We start from the raw sequence: 13,225 nt of genomic DNA, 5'->3' as shown, positions 1-13,225 counted from the left end.
GGGTTCTAAATATCTTATACATCTTTGGGAGAATGTCTATACCTGTGAGTAAAAAAAATAAACGAATGGATAGCAGACTAGCAAAGGAGATGAAGCAAACTAATCAATATGGATTTTTATGTTAAATCCAACTAACTAAAACCAATTTTTATGTTTTATCACCACTTTGCAAGGATACTTTGGTATTTGTTGCTGTTTTGAGGTAACCCATAATAAAACCTTGGATTAACTCAGAAGCCTCGATCGAACGACCTCCGTTATAAATTGCAACAAACTCCATCGCACCCATCTATCATTTACTCTCATCATACCTATCTCCACCTCCCTCGCTATGACTCCACACTGTTGCTGTTACAAGTGGCCGACGGCAACTCCATTGCCGACGTATCGTCACGAACCAACCACTTAGCGATCCGAGTTGTTTCTGTTTCGCCATATTGTTTCAAGTCCCGAAGACATACGCCACCACCACCGCTATTGTCATCTCAACTCCTATTCGCATCAGGTAACAAGAACTATCATGTCCCTTTACTCTTTCAATCCTTGTTCTATAAAATACTGATCCTAACAATCATTAATGTGTTTCGACTGCATGTACAACTTAGTTTCTGCTTCGTTTCCAACTTTGTTCGTCAATAGAGGTAGTCGTCCACTCCCTCTCTTCTGGTTCGCTTGTCTAATTAAGTTGTTCGAATACGCTTATGATTCGTTGATTTTTTCCGGCAATGAAAATGAAACTGCACTTGAAATTCTTATTGTAACTCATGCATGATACAAGAGAAAGGAAATCAAGAGTCTGCATCTGTTTTCTTCAAATTGGTTGTTAAAAGAATAGTGTTAACCATATTTATTATATTGTCCATGTTGTGTTTGTGAATACAGTTGGTTAAAGTTAATTGAAGGTTTAAAATAATTAATATGAATTGCTCTCATCTACTACGTATATTTTTAGATCAAATTTGGAAACTTGGATATTTTAATAAAATAATAAAATGTAAAAGTTTTGATGATTATCTTAATTAAACAAATAAATAATAATTCAACTTCAGTCAGTTTATTTCACGTTCTTTTCTTATAATTAAGTAAAGGTTTAAAAAATTTAGAATTTGCAAAGTAATACTTGTTTTTAAAGCTTTAACGATCTTACATAATCACCGAAACTAGCATATGACTAAACACGTTTATTTTAAATGGATTCCTAAAGTGTTCTTCCGGGGAAAATCAACGAATCATCCATCATGATTGTGTTCGTACATCTATATTAAATGTAACTAAACCGTAGGTTATCGTAGGACGTGCGGACAACTAAGATTTTTACTTGACTTTGCTTTGCTCGCTAATTTAAGGTACGGTTTCTGGTTTCTATCACTCATAGTATAAATTCTAATCCGTTACTTTGTAGTACGGATTTTCGTTACGCGTCAGTTATATTTTGAGTTTCGTTATTTATAATATATATTTTTATAGCATGTAATATATTATAACTTTTGTACTCGTTATTGCATATTCCGATTTTAATTGTATGCTTTTAGTTTTTGTACTCTGTCACCCGAGCATGTCTGAAATGTTGTATGGGCGTCAACGGCATGCACTTATCGTGACAGTGCGTTATAAAAGTTTACGGAGTGCTTACGTAGCACTTTGGCCCCTAGAGGCGTATAGATCGATCTTAGCTATGAGTTTGCGTTTGTTGTGTGGAGATGGAATAATGGGTGCACGTCACGCTCACCGTCTCATAGATGCATGGACTAGCTAGCTGTGTATCAGTCTGTTCTATTTAGGCGTTGGTGCTTCCGTTTCACGTGACTTTGAATATTTTTTTATGTGTAATCACATGGTTTGATGTGTGTATATGTTATTATGTTACTAATATGCTTCCGTATGCGTTTGATTTGTTATGGCCAAGTGTCAGATCATACCTCTGAATTTTATTAAGTATATGTTTCAGTAAAAAGGTATGTTTCAAGTTTGAATGTCTGTATATATATTTTCTTACGTCTATCCTTACCTATACTATTGTTCTTTCCGTTACTAGGCAATTTTTGGCTCCACAGTATTTTCTTGTTTTGATTTTTTTTCTTATTTTGTTTTCAGATAATCCCGGACTTGGGGAATTAGTGATGAGAGAGAATACTGAAGTTTAAGCTATTAAAAGATATTTTATTTTGGTTTAATAATATGACATAGGTTGCTTTGATTTTTCTTGTATTTTGGATTGTGGCGTTGGTTTGATATCTGTAATAGTGACACGTTAGCCCGTTCCAGGTTGGAGTGTTACACATAATTTAGTCAAAATCAATCGTTTACATTTCAACTATTAATGATTGTTCTGATTCATTCTATTATGAATCGATCGTTTATTAATGTTAATTTATAACATCCTAAACACATCATACAATAGACAATCATAAACCATGAGACTGAGTTAGCTTATTTTTACAACCAAATCAAAACCCAACCAAGGATCGGATCGGCTCATAAACATCGCCAGCATATAGTAAAGGATCAAATACAGAAAACCAATCCACTACAGCTAAATTTGAGAAATACATCGGTTAAAAAAAATCCAATCCCATTGTTAGTTTGTTCTTAAAAAATAACATATATGATACATTAATTAAACAAGGGCCGACATAACAATAAAACTGAAACAATACCGTCCGTCAACCCAAAATGCTCTTAATCATTTAAATCTCGAGAACATGTGTTTAATATTAACAAAACAAATTGCAATAATTTGTGCCACGTTAATTTCCTGGATTAAATATGATTTCTGTTAAAAGATTTTAGTAAATGTCAATGACATGACAAAAACATCCCAATAACCCAACCTCATTTCTATTCTAAATTTTGTTTAATCCAAATAATAACAATTTAAATATCGCATACGAGCCTAATAATAAAACAATTGTTAACGCATTGTTAAAGACACATTCTCAGTTGAATTCTAAAAATCCTTATGAAAATAAATTCAGCATCTACAAAACTTATCTATAAAACTGCTCAGAAAAAAATCAAGAATGCATCTTTAGCAACGCATTCATGATCGTATTTAGGACCATAAAGAGCAAGATATTATTATTAGCACGAACCAATATCAGAATGAAGAAAATCTGGATGACCAACATATATATCTAAACCAAAATAACCAAAAATTGTGTAAAAGACTATTCCAGTTTTAAAAAAATTGATTACAATTAAATTAAAAAAGATACATAAATCAAACAATATAAATCGAAAACAAAAACTAATAAAGGCTTAAAAAGAATAAAAGCATCAGTTCTCCAAGGTGATGTAGCATCAAAAATATGCTTTCAGACGCAAATTACCCATTTGTCAATAGAGATTCATCATATGCCAAGATTAAAAAACAACAAAACAAGATAAGCGATCGGAACCTGTCGGGATTCAATGTTTAACATCAATCAAAATATGTCAGTGGATTGACAGACCATTGAATTTTATCGTCACCTCGCCTATATATAATATTATTAATAATAATCGCTCGGTATTGCTACCATCATCAACAAGATTAGATCTTGTTTCTGGAGCAAGAATGTTTTCCTCATAGCGAATATATTATTAAGTTAAACTAATAGAAAAACTTGTTTAAACGTAAGAAAACTAGAATAAAATAAAACAAAATCAATGAAAATTTTAGACGAATGAATAACAGAGTTTGGTTGATGGATAAATAAATAGAGGCATGAAGATGGTTGGTTGCGGCGGAGCTTTAAACCCTAAATTTGTCATTTACAATTTGAAAAAGGGATTGCTTGGGCTGCATAATAGCCCACACCCCATTTAAACTTTTATGTGGATTGGGTTGGGTGTCAAGGTGGTAAAACTGGTTTTTGGGCCCAAACCGGTTCAAATCAAGTCAAAAACTGTTTTGTTTTACATAAGGTATGTAATCGTAAAGTATAATTATATATGTTTTTGCAGCTAGTAAATATATATCGGATGTTTTTGGGGCAAACTTAAGCTGAGATAGCGGGTCAAGTGAGCCCACGTAGGGGCGATTATGGGTTCAATGACCAGACTAATCCAGGATTGAAACCAAAGATAACAAATGACGAGAACCAAGGACTGGATCACTTATGATTTGCTCAGTCTTGGGTTTATCGATCAAGATTGGACAAACAACTCTAAGCTTGGGCTTTTTGTGTGAAAACATCAAAATCAATATTTTGTGTGTTTATTCTAAAGGTCACTGTTATTCTAGAGAGGGGACTTTATAGGGGTGCGTTTCAACTGATCATGTTATACGACCCGATTGATGGCCATCAAGAAGGACATAAGCGCAAAAGTTGAAGACAACAAAGATGAGTAAGTTAGGGTGAATGTATAGGCATACAACAATATAGCGAATAAGAAATGAAGGCTTTCAGGAAGAAAAAAGAAATAGAGTTACATGTATCTCAAATAAAAAGGTTTTAACTCTCCCCACTAGTAAAGCATTAATTAATTTTTTATAAGTTGGGATTCTTTTAGGCTTTCAACATGTGTGTTCTACTACTGTATGTTTCTACTTTCTAGGATTACTAGGATGTTTTAATATTTCATGCTTTCCATGTTAATATGTGTAACATTTAGTGAGGGTTCATTTTCTTAGTCTTAAATGATATGCACGTCGCGACAAATAAAATGAATGCCATATCCCAAGGTTTCTCTACGCATATTGCAAGTATTGTATTAAGATTAGTTTGTGTTCCATGGGCTTTCCCCAACTTGTTCTCACAGGTTCATGCCCAAGGTTTTTCTATGCACTCCCCTAGACACATGCCTCAGACACTCCCTAATCCCTATTATGTAATGGCATATACATGGTCAGCTATGGAGTATGACAGGATAGTTGACGGTCACAGGCCCGACACCCTGTTAAATCCGAAATATTTTTTTTTAATTTATATGTACTTTTATGAAAAAAATATGTATAATCAATGTTTCAACACAATTACATAACCATTAGTTTGGTTTAGTGACAAATGGGTATGACATCTAACCAAAATGTTGTGGGTTCTAGTCTTATTTAAAACATTTTTAAGCTTATTTTTATACAAATGTTTTTTACACAACTCAAATCATAATCAAGTTAGCCTATTTAGAATTAAATTGTTTAAACCCAACAAAATTATCCTTTTACTAAGGCCCAAAAAAAATTCGCCTTTGGCCCAAAAATATTTTCACCTTCTCGGAGCCGGCCCTTAGCATATACCTGTATTCCTCTAAGCGCTATGGTAAGTGCATGTTCCCATTAATGCATACCCTTGGGGGAGTTTCGTTGGCAACATTTTTCATGGGTGTTTCTTAGTTATATTAGAGTGCTTTATGAAGTCTTTGAGTGGATGGGGGTGTGCACGGTTCGGTTCGGTTCGGTTCGAATCGGTTAATAACCAATATGAAACTTTGGTTAAAATTTTTGCTTAAAAATACATGAAATGAATGTTTAAATACATGAAATGAATGCATAACTACATGAAATGAAGATATAAACATATGAAAATGAGATACTAGTACATGAAATGGAGATATAAATACATGAAAATGATAGTATTAAACTACTAATACATATAATACATGAAATAGAGGGAAAAAATGCTTGAAAAAATTAAAAAATGAAGAGTTCGGTTCGGTTACTTGCTGTTAATTCGATTTTCGGTTATATCGGTTCGGTTTCGTCGGTTTTCGGTTATTCCTCACCCCTAGTGGCTATAAGGTGCGAGCGGTAAGGCTATTATCATGGAAAAAAATATTGGATTGTCAAGGTGAGTACACATTAATAATACAAATATTTACTAAAGAGATTATGTTAAGAGTTGAAAACATGCTTTTGGCTATGAGGAAACTGTTTTTAATATGTAACAGGTTTACATTAAAGAAATGGTAGACTTGTAAGTAAATATACTTAACAAAGAGAAGGGCACACATGATAAAACCAAAGAGAAAATAACTAAAATATACAATACTAGGTTGAAACCCGTGTGATACACGGGTTGGTCAAAGAATAAAATAAAACAAATATGTGAATAATCTTAATGCTTGCATCTAAATTTAATGTACAAAGTGTTAAACATGTATAATTATATTTGAACATGTATTATAAGTTATAACAGTTGATACGATCTAAATAAAACAAAACATTAAAATTTAAATATATAATGTATACAGAGTATAATATATAAAGAATAATTAACTAATAACTTATCATTCAGTAATAATTAACTTATCATTTGAATTAAGAATGAACATTTGTATATAGTTTGACCCTAATTAAGAATATATATATAAGTAACAAATTATTAGAATTGAAAAAAAAACAAAAAACTCTTTAATCGAAAGACGAATGACAAAAAGAAGATTGTGTTAATTCATTAAATTGATAGGAATAAGTTGTTTTGAGTTTCTACTAATTCATAAAATTGACAGTAATAAAATATGAACAAAGTGAATGTACACAAATCATTTGAAAAATATTATCACTGTGTAGATTTTGTGAACACAAATGTCAACCTTTAGGTGCAAAATTACAATGTTTTTTTATAACAATGACTTTCTTATATGTTAGGTTATCGCACTCTTCAAATTTGAAAAGCCTAATTGTCTCACTATCAATAATAATAATATTATTATTAATAGAGAAAGTTACCCGTGTTATTATTGTTAAAATTACAATAATATTTAAAATGAATCATATTAAAAAAATTTGTCATATTCAAATTATATGGTAGATTTAGAGATTATGTATTGCAAAGATAATGGGATTTAAATTTGAAATGTATTTGGAGAATTGGAGGTGAGAGTGAATTTCGGTTTGGTTGGGTCACAAAATTAAAGCTACAATGAAAAAAATAAAGGCAAAAAAAATACTACTAAAAACTAAAGGCAAAATAAATACCACTAAAAAGCAAACAAAATAAATAGCCTAAATCATGCATACAAATGGGGGTTAGCAATAGCAAGAGACATAACGATAACTCCACATTTGAATATATGACACCATCATAGTTTTGGCTATCAGATTCAACAGAATTTGGTTTAGACAATTAAGTGTTTTACACCTCTAAAATTAGATCACCTATTTTTGGTTGTACCAAGGCCTCCATGCTCTTTTTATTGGCAAGCCCGGAGAGTTTAAGCTCTACCTTGTGGATAACACTCTTCCATTAGTATCTCCACTCTTCAACTTGGTCCAACCACCATGTGACTCTGAAAATCATGCATAAATACAACCATAAGTAACAACACATCAACCTACGAAACATATGAAAATTCAAATATGTGAAGTAAAACCTATGATTATCAATGCATAGGTTATGACTGCCCTGTCCTCCAAATCTGCTAAACAAAACCAGCTTGATAGTAAAAGGCAAAAGATTACAAAACAAAACAATGAAGGGATGTCCCAAATGACATGTATTATAATAGACCAAATGAAATAAAGAGAATTAGATTCCAAATTCCAAATTTCAATATTAACAATCAAGAAAAAAACAAATTAGCTCTTTAGCACAAACAACCAAACATCCCTTCACATTTTCTTCAAATAAAAGTTTGAAAAACTGATGCTTCCCTTATATGCAAATCAAATACTACACATTAATGGTTCAAAATTTTAACAGAAAATTAATTAAATCATACATTTACAGGGAGATTTAACTAAGGGTGTGCACGTTTAAAACGGGATGGAAAGCAAGCCGGTTCTGGTTTCAGTTTTGTTCGGTCTCTTTAAGATTAAAAACCAACTCGACTCTACTGAAAAAGGCTAGATAGCATATTAAATTCACATGTCCTGAACCATGTTTAAATAATATGTTATTTGGTGATATAAGCTTGAAAAATGTTTCTAATAAGTAATAACTAATGCCACCCTTATATGCAACTCAAATACCAAGAGAGTAAAACGTTGTGAGTCGAATATGGTTAGTACTAATGGTTTAAATTATACATTTAAGAAGATTTAAATAGGGGAATGCACATTTAAAACTGGACCGAAAGTAAGCCGGTCCCGGTTTCAGTTTTGTTTATTCTGTTTAAGATTAATACTGGTTTGGACCGGCTCGACTTTACTTGCTAATGCTAGATAGCAGGTTATTTATCTCTTAATTTTTATGATTGTTGGATTCTGTTTTGATTTGCTTTTTGTGCCAAAGAAGCGTTCAAGATGGATATTAAATTTACATGTCCTGAAACATGTTTAAACAATATGCTACACATGGATTGTGATTTGTAAGCTTAATTTCATTGATGACAGCAACCTTTATAATATTCAAAAACATGATAAAAAAAAATTAGGGTTTGGATTGAACAAACCCTCAACAACCGTAGCTGAGAAAAACCGCGTGGATTAGGCCAAACAATGATGAATGGTTACAAACAGATCTGCTAATAAAATTATTGTTTATTTGAAATTTGGAGTCCATGTTAGCAAAGTATAAACTATAAAGTAATACATAAATCATACAACATACCTTGTATAATCATTCAATCGATGATGACAAAAGTTGATGATTTGAGAAGAAACGACGGCGATTGAGAGAGGATTCATGATCGAGAGATAGGATTGTGTCTGGTTGTTCCAGTGATTTGTGATTTGAATTTTATTATTTGAATAATAATTTTAATTATTAATTTGTAGAAAATGCTTTGTGGTACTTTGGAGAGATTTGGTTAAAAGTAATAGAGATGGTTGGTAAAAATTCAATGGTTTATTAGATAGGTAGATATTTAAACAAACTAAATATACGCATAAGCTGATTCTTAGATGTATCATGTATGTATTGATACTAATCTAATACTAGCATTTCAATGATAATACTTTTATGTTGACTCCTATTTTGCCTTTTAATACAAAAAATTACCACTGATATCTCAAATTTATTTTGCGTAATACCTTTTTGATCTGGTAAGGTACTCCTCAAATCGTCACGCGTAAATCTTGTTTTTTTCTTAAAAAGGAGCATACCCAAAATATGTCTATATGAATCGGTTTATATATATATATATATATATATATATATATATATATATATATATATAACTGTTGTAAACAAGCCTAATAGCTAATACATATGACAATAAGATATAGAGAGAAAGGGAGAGATTTCACTAATATGCGTGTCTTACAAAGAGGTATAAAGAGATGTATATATAGGATAGGAAAACTTGGAGAAGAAGCTAATCTATATTAGGAGTTGATAACCATAATATTAATATACTTATAACACTCCCCCATTGGTTATCAACTTAATACGCTTGGAAATGTTGTCTCATTAAAAACCTTGCTAGGAAACCCCAATGGGACAAAACCATAGCTAAGGGAAAAAGAGTGCAACGCGTATTGTCTCACCCTGATTTATATATCCATTAAAATGGTAAATATCGATCTTCTATGAAAGTTGCCCAAAACTTTTGTAGTCAATCATTTGCGTCTTCGTTCGTTGACGTTTGAATACTTAAGTTGAATGATGTTGTATGATCTTCACGTGAAAACTTCTATTGTGTCATCTGGTAAACACTATGACCTTGATGTGTTTCTCTGCATAAACAAGACTAACCAAACTTGTTTTGATGAGTTAGTAAAATATAAACACATATCTTTCATACCTGAAATATATGTTTTAACCCGTTGTGATGTCTCCTAGTAGAACACATACCAATCAATATAAATAAAGAAAATAATAATCATATATAGCTAACAGTACAACATAATGCACAAATGCATTTAACTATGGTATTTCCGAGCCAATAATATTCATATTTAGATAGACAAGTCATTGTTAGACATCCTTTAACATGCTAACAAGATTCAGTTTGTCCATGGTAAAAGGTCTCAACATTTTCTAGATGCACTTTGATGGATTTATAAACATATAATTATACATATACTCGAAGTATAAGTCGAACAATAATCACACTGTGTCAAGGTATTTCAAAAAGAATTTTCTCTTTAAAAGCTCATAAGTTTCTCTTAGTGATATGTACATCATTTGATTCTAATGACCTTTTAAGAGTGAAATTTTGATAAAAGTATGACTAATTATATTCAACTTATCTCCCTCTTTATCAAAATATCTCTTGATTTGTGCCAAGCTCAATTCAAATAGTTTAGTCCATACGTAATAAGCATAAATCCATGCATTTGCCAATCCATCATGGACTTCTTTTCAACTTGACAAATTATGCATACGCATTCACTTTTCCAAGATTTTTGTTGCATAAACTTGCTCATTAACACATCATTTTGTATCACATATCAAAAATCCATATTGTACAATTTCTTTGTTTATTGATATATTGTGCTCATCATGTACATTTTATTCTATGTGTATGCTTATTGATGCACAAGAATTCCATAGCTAAGATGCATCAATTAACCTTTCAAATATTCAACTACCTTAGAAAACTTTTCAGGAGTCCTATTTATGCTCAACATATTCAATAATCGTAAAGTATTCAAATATGACTATATACACAACAATCATTATGTTCTCGAGAACTTACTTTACATGATTTGATCATTCAAATCCTTCATAGATTTTCTTGTAAACTCTCAATATCAACAGAATAACAATATTTATTGGACGCATATCGATTCTCTCTTTACCAGACTGTTTAGTTATCGGAAAATCATTGCTTCCACAATTGGAGAATGTGTCTCCTCATATTTAATCATGGGTCTTTGCAAAATCCTTGTGCAATCAGTTTTTCCTTATATCACTTGATGAATTTTCATAACTCATATACAAGACCCATTTGTATTTAACACATTTTACAACTTTTTGTTGTACGGACTGCTGGTCCAACAAACTTTCCGTTATTTAGAGAATTCAACTCTGCCCGGTTTGCGTCTTTCCACTTTGGCCAATCATATTTCATAGACAGATAAAAAATCTTGATCCTCATCATCATTTCAAGCGCTAATTATATATAAATAAAAGTATAACGACATCGACTTTATTTCGATTCCATATATCTTTATAGACATGATTATAATATATTGAGAGCTCTTTGTTTTCAGGTACCTAAGGTTCTTCAAGAACCATCATGTCTAATCTCTTTCAAGAGACCTTTACTGCACCTCGACTTGACCATCTTTATTAATTGCTCCAATTTCCGAGGAAATTTTACATTTGGAACCGATCAATCTACCACGCTACAAGCATGCATTAGACTTATTATCAATATGCGTTTGTCCTTCTGGGACATTTATTAATTGGAGCATTAGCAGTTCGTATAGGTGTCTTAGCTAGACACTCTCTTTTGGTCAGTGAATCGTCTGGTAATTCATTCGTTAATCTTTATTCATGAATTATCCTTTGAACTTTTAGTTCATATAATTTAGTTTAAGGATCAATGATAATTCATTCAAACTAAATTTGTTTTCCAACTGCTTTAAATCTCCCCCTAATGTTGGGAATGTTGATTCACTAAAGTGAAAACTAATGAGCCATAAGCAAATATCTCATTAGTGGCACTAAGTATATAATCATAAATAATATTTAATACCGACATAAATTCCCAACTTCCTTTGTGACCTCATCTTTGTGTTTTATGGTGGATTAATTTCAGTATATAACACACACGAAATATTAGATGAGAAATGCTTGGTTACTGACCAAAAACCAATTATAAAGGGGAGGAAGTATCATAACTTGTTGGCTTGATATGAATTAGTTTCTAAGACATGTAACATCATATGTACTCAAATTCAAACATGAACCTTTGTTCTTGTGATATTGCCTTTGCAACAAATTATAGACGTTGAGTAAACATCTTTAACAAAACAATTTATGTAGAACATAAGTTATGAAGTTCAACACTTATTCCAATGATCATTATAACTTGGGAATCAAATTCATTATTATAACCGAATGTAAATATACCAATCTAGAATAAGATGTTTACTCTTATTAGCTAAGCCATAGATCATGCAAACATGAAGTTGCGATCCTGATAACCATTTAGACGATGCATCGATTTTCAAAACACTAAATGGTATCATGTTAGGATATGTGTATCCTTTTCTCAATTCCATAACATCTAGGGATTCACACCCTCCTTCAGTTGGTAAATAAATGATTTCCCTTGAGAGCAATAAACATGTATAAGTATTATGAAGAATCATTTGGTTCCTCAATATATTTCACATCATTGAATCGGTGTGGTCTAACCGGTCATGCCATTAGATAATCATGATCCATAAACTTTAGGTTTATGATCGTATATGTAGTGTGCTTCTTTAATACAAGACTATAAATATGAAATAACATTGTATTATCTTTTCAAACGATCATGTGATTTCACTTTTGTATTTCCACATTTTGTTTTCATATATGATCAATCTCTTTGTCACGTGTGGTGGTCGATCTCATTATTAATATAATCATTTACAAATCTTTTCAATTATGTCCATGATCATAACGATCAATGTATAGTCACATTCACTTCAGTGAATGGAGTAAAAGCAGACAAGTATCAGGGTATTTATAATTTTCTCATACATACGTATATGAAGTTACCTCAAATGTCTTATACTCTTTTAACAATATTGCTACTTTAGAGGTATATTTGAGTGTGTCAAATAGGAAATTTAGTTTATCCAAATTTTCCTCATAATTATTCTTCTCATCATATAACAACAATGGAGAAGTAATTATATCCCCAAGTCATGCAATTTTTTTCGGGTCTAAAAACTTACTACCTTTTGTAGATCATAATGAGATTTGAAAAGTATAACACTTCGGGTGTCATATCACAACATTCTTATACTTTTTCATAAGAGTGATGATAAACCACAACTTTGGTTTTATTGTTCAGTTCAATACAATCCACGTAAATATAACATAACGTATATAATAGAAGGTATGCTTTAATAGTATCCTGCATGACGTTATTACTTGCCACCATATAAAATGAGTTTAACTAACTTATTAAGATAAGATTTTTATCACTTAAAAGCAAGCATATAGTTTATGTATTTGTATTACGGTATAACCAATCAATGCTATATCTTAAATATAAATATTTTTAGTCTCTATTCTTCCTTTAGAAAAATATCCGAACAAAACGGTGGTAAAAAATAGATTACTAACCATATAGAATAATGAATACACATTCAACCAGAAGGGAAAAAGTTAAGTACATAGCTTACCACGTATTATATAAACACTTATCATCACAAATATTTTCACATATATCTAGAATTTAAAAGGGTTTAAAACTA

General features: G+C 31.3%; 1 long non-coding RNA gene and 2 other non-coding genes across 3 annotated transcripts; all 3 read right to left on the bottom strand.

Annotated features, from left to right (window-relative positions):
- Nucleotides 1-3,268: 3,268 nt before the first annotated feature.
- Nucleotides 3,269-3,363, bottom strand: LOC143603911 (small nucleolar RNA Z101). The gene has a single exon (XR_013148169.1). It is a non-coding gene; the product is annotated as a small nucleolar RNA Z101 (small nucleolar RNA).
- Nucleotides 3,364-3,387: 24 nt separating this feature from the next.
- On the bottom strand, nt 3,388-3,476 carry LOC143603912 (small nucleolar RNA snoR14). Its single transcript, XR_013148170.1, has one exon. It is a non-coding gene; the product is annotated as a small nucleolar RNA snoR14 (small nucleolar RNA).
- Nucleotides 3,477-6,985: 3,509 nt separating this feature from the next.
- LOC143603910 (uncharacterized) lies at nt 6,986-8,568 on the bottom strand. The gene is made up of 3 exons (XR_013148168.1): nt 8,472-8,568; nt 7,294-7,338; nt 6,986-7,209 (listed from the first exon to the last, which is right to left on the bottom strand). It is a non-coding gene; the product is annotated as an uncharacterized LOC143603910 (long non-coding RNA).
- Nucleotides 8,569-13,225: the final 4,657 nt, after the last annotated feature.

This window comes from Bidens hawaiensis, unplaced genomic scaffold, assembly GCF_021521415.1.
Source record: "Bidens hawaiensis isolate Kalapana, Puna unplaced genomic scaffold, B.hawaiensis_p1.1 tig00063328_1, whole genome shotgun sequence".
Lineage (NCBI taxonomy): Eukaryota > Viridiplantae > Streptophyta > Magnoliopsida > Asterales > Asteraceae > Bidens > Bidens hawaiensis.
Note: the sequence above shows the minus strand (reverse complement) of the source record. Positions and strands in the feature narration are given on the sequence as shown.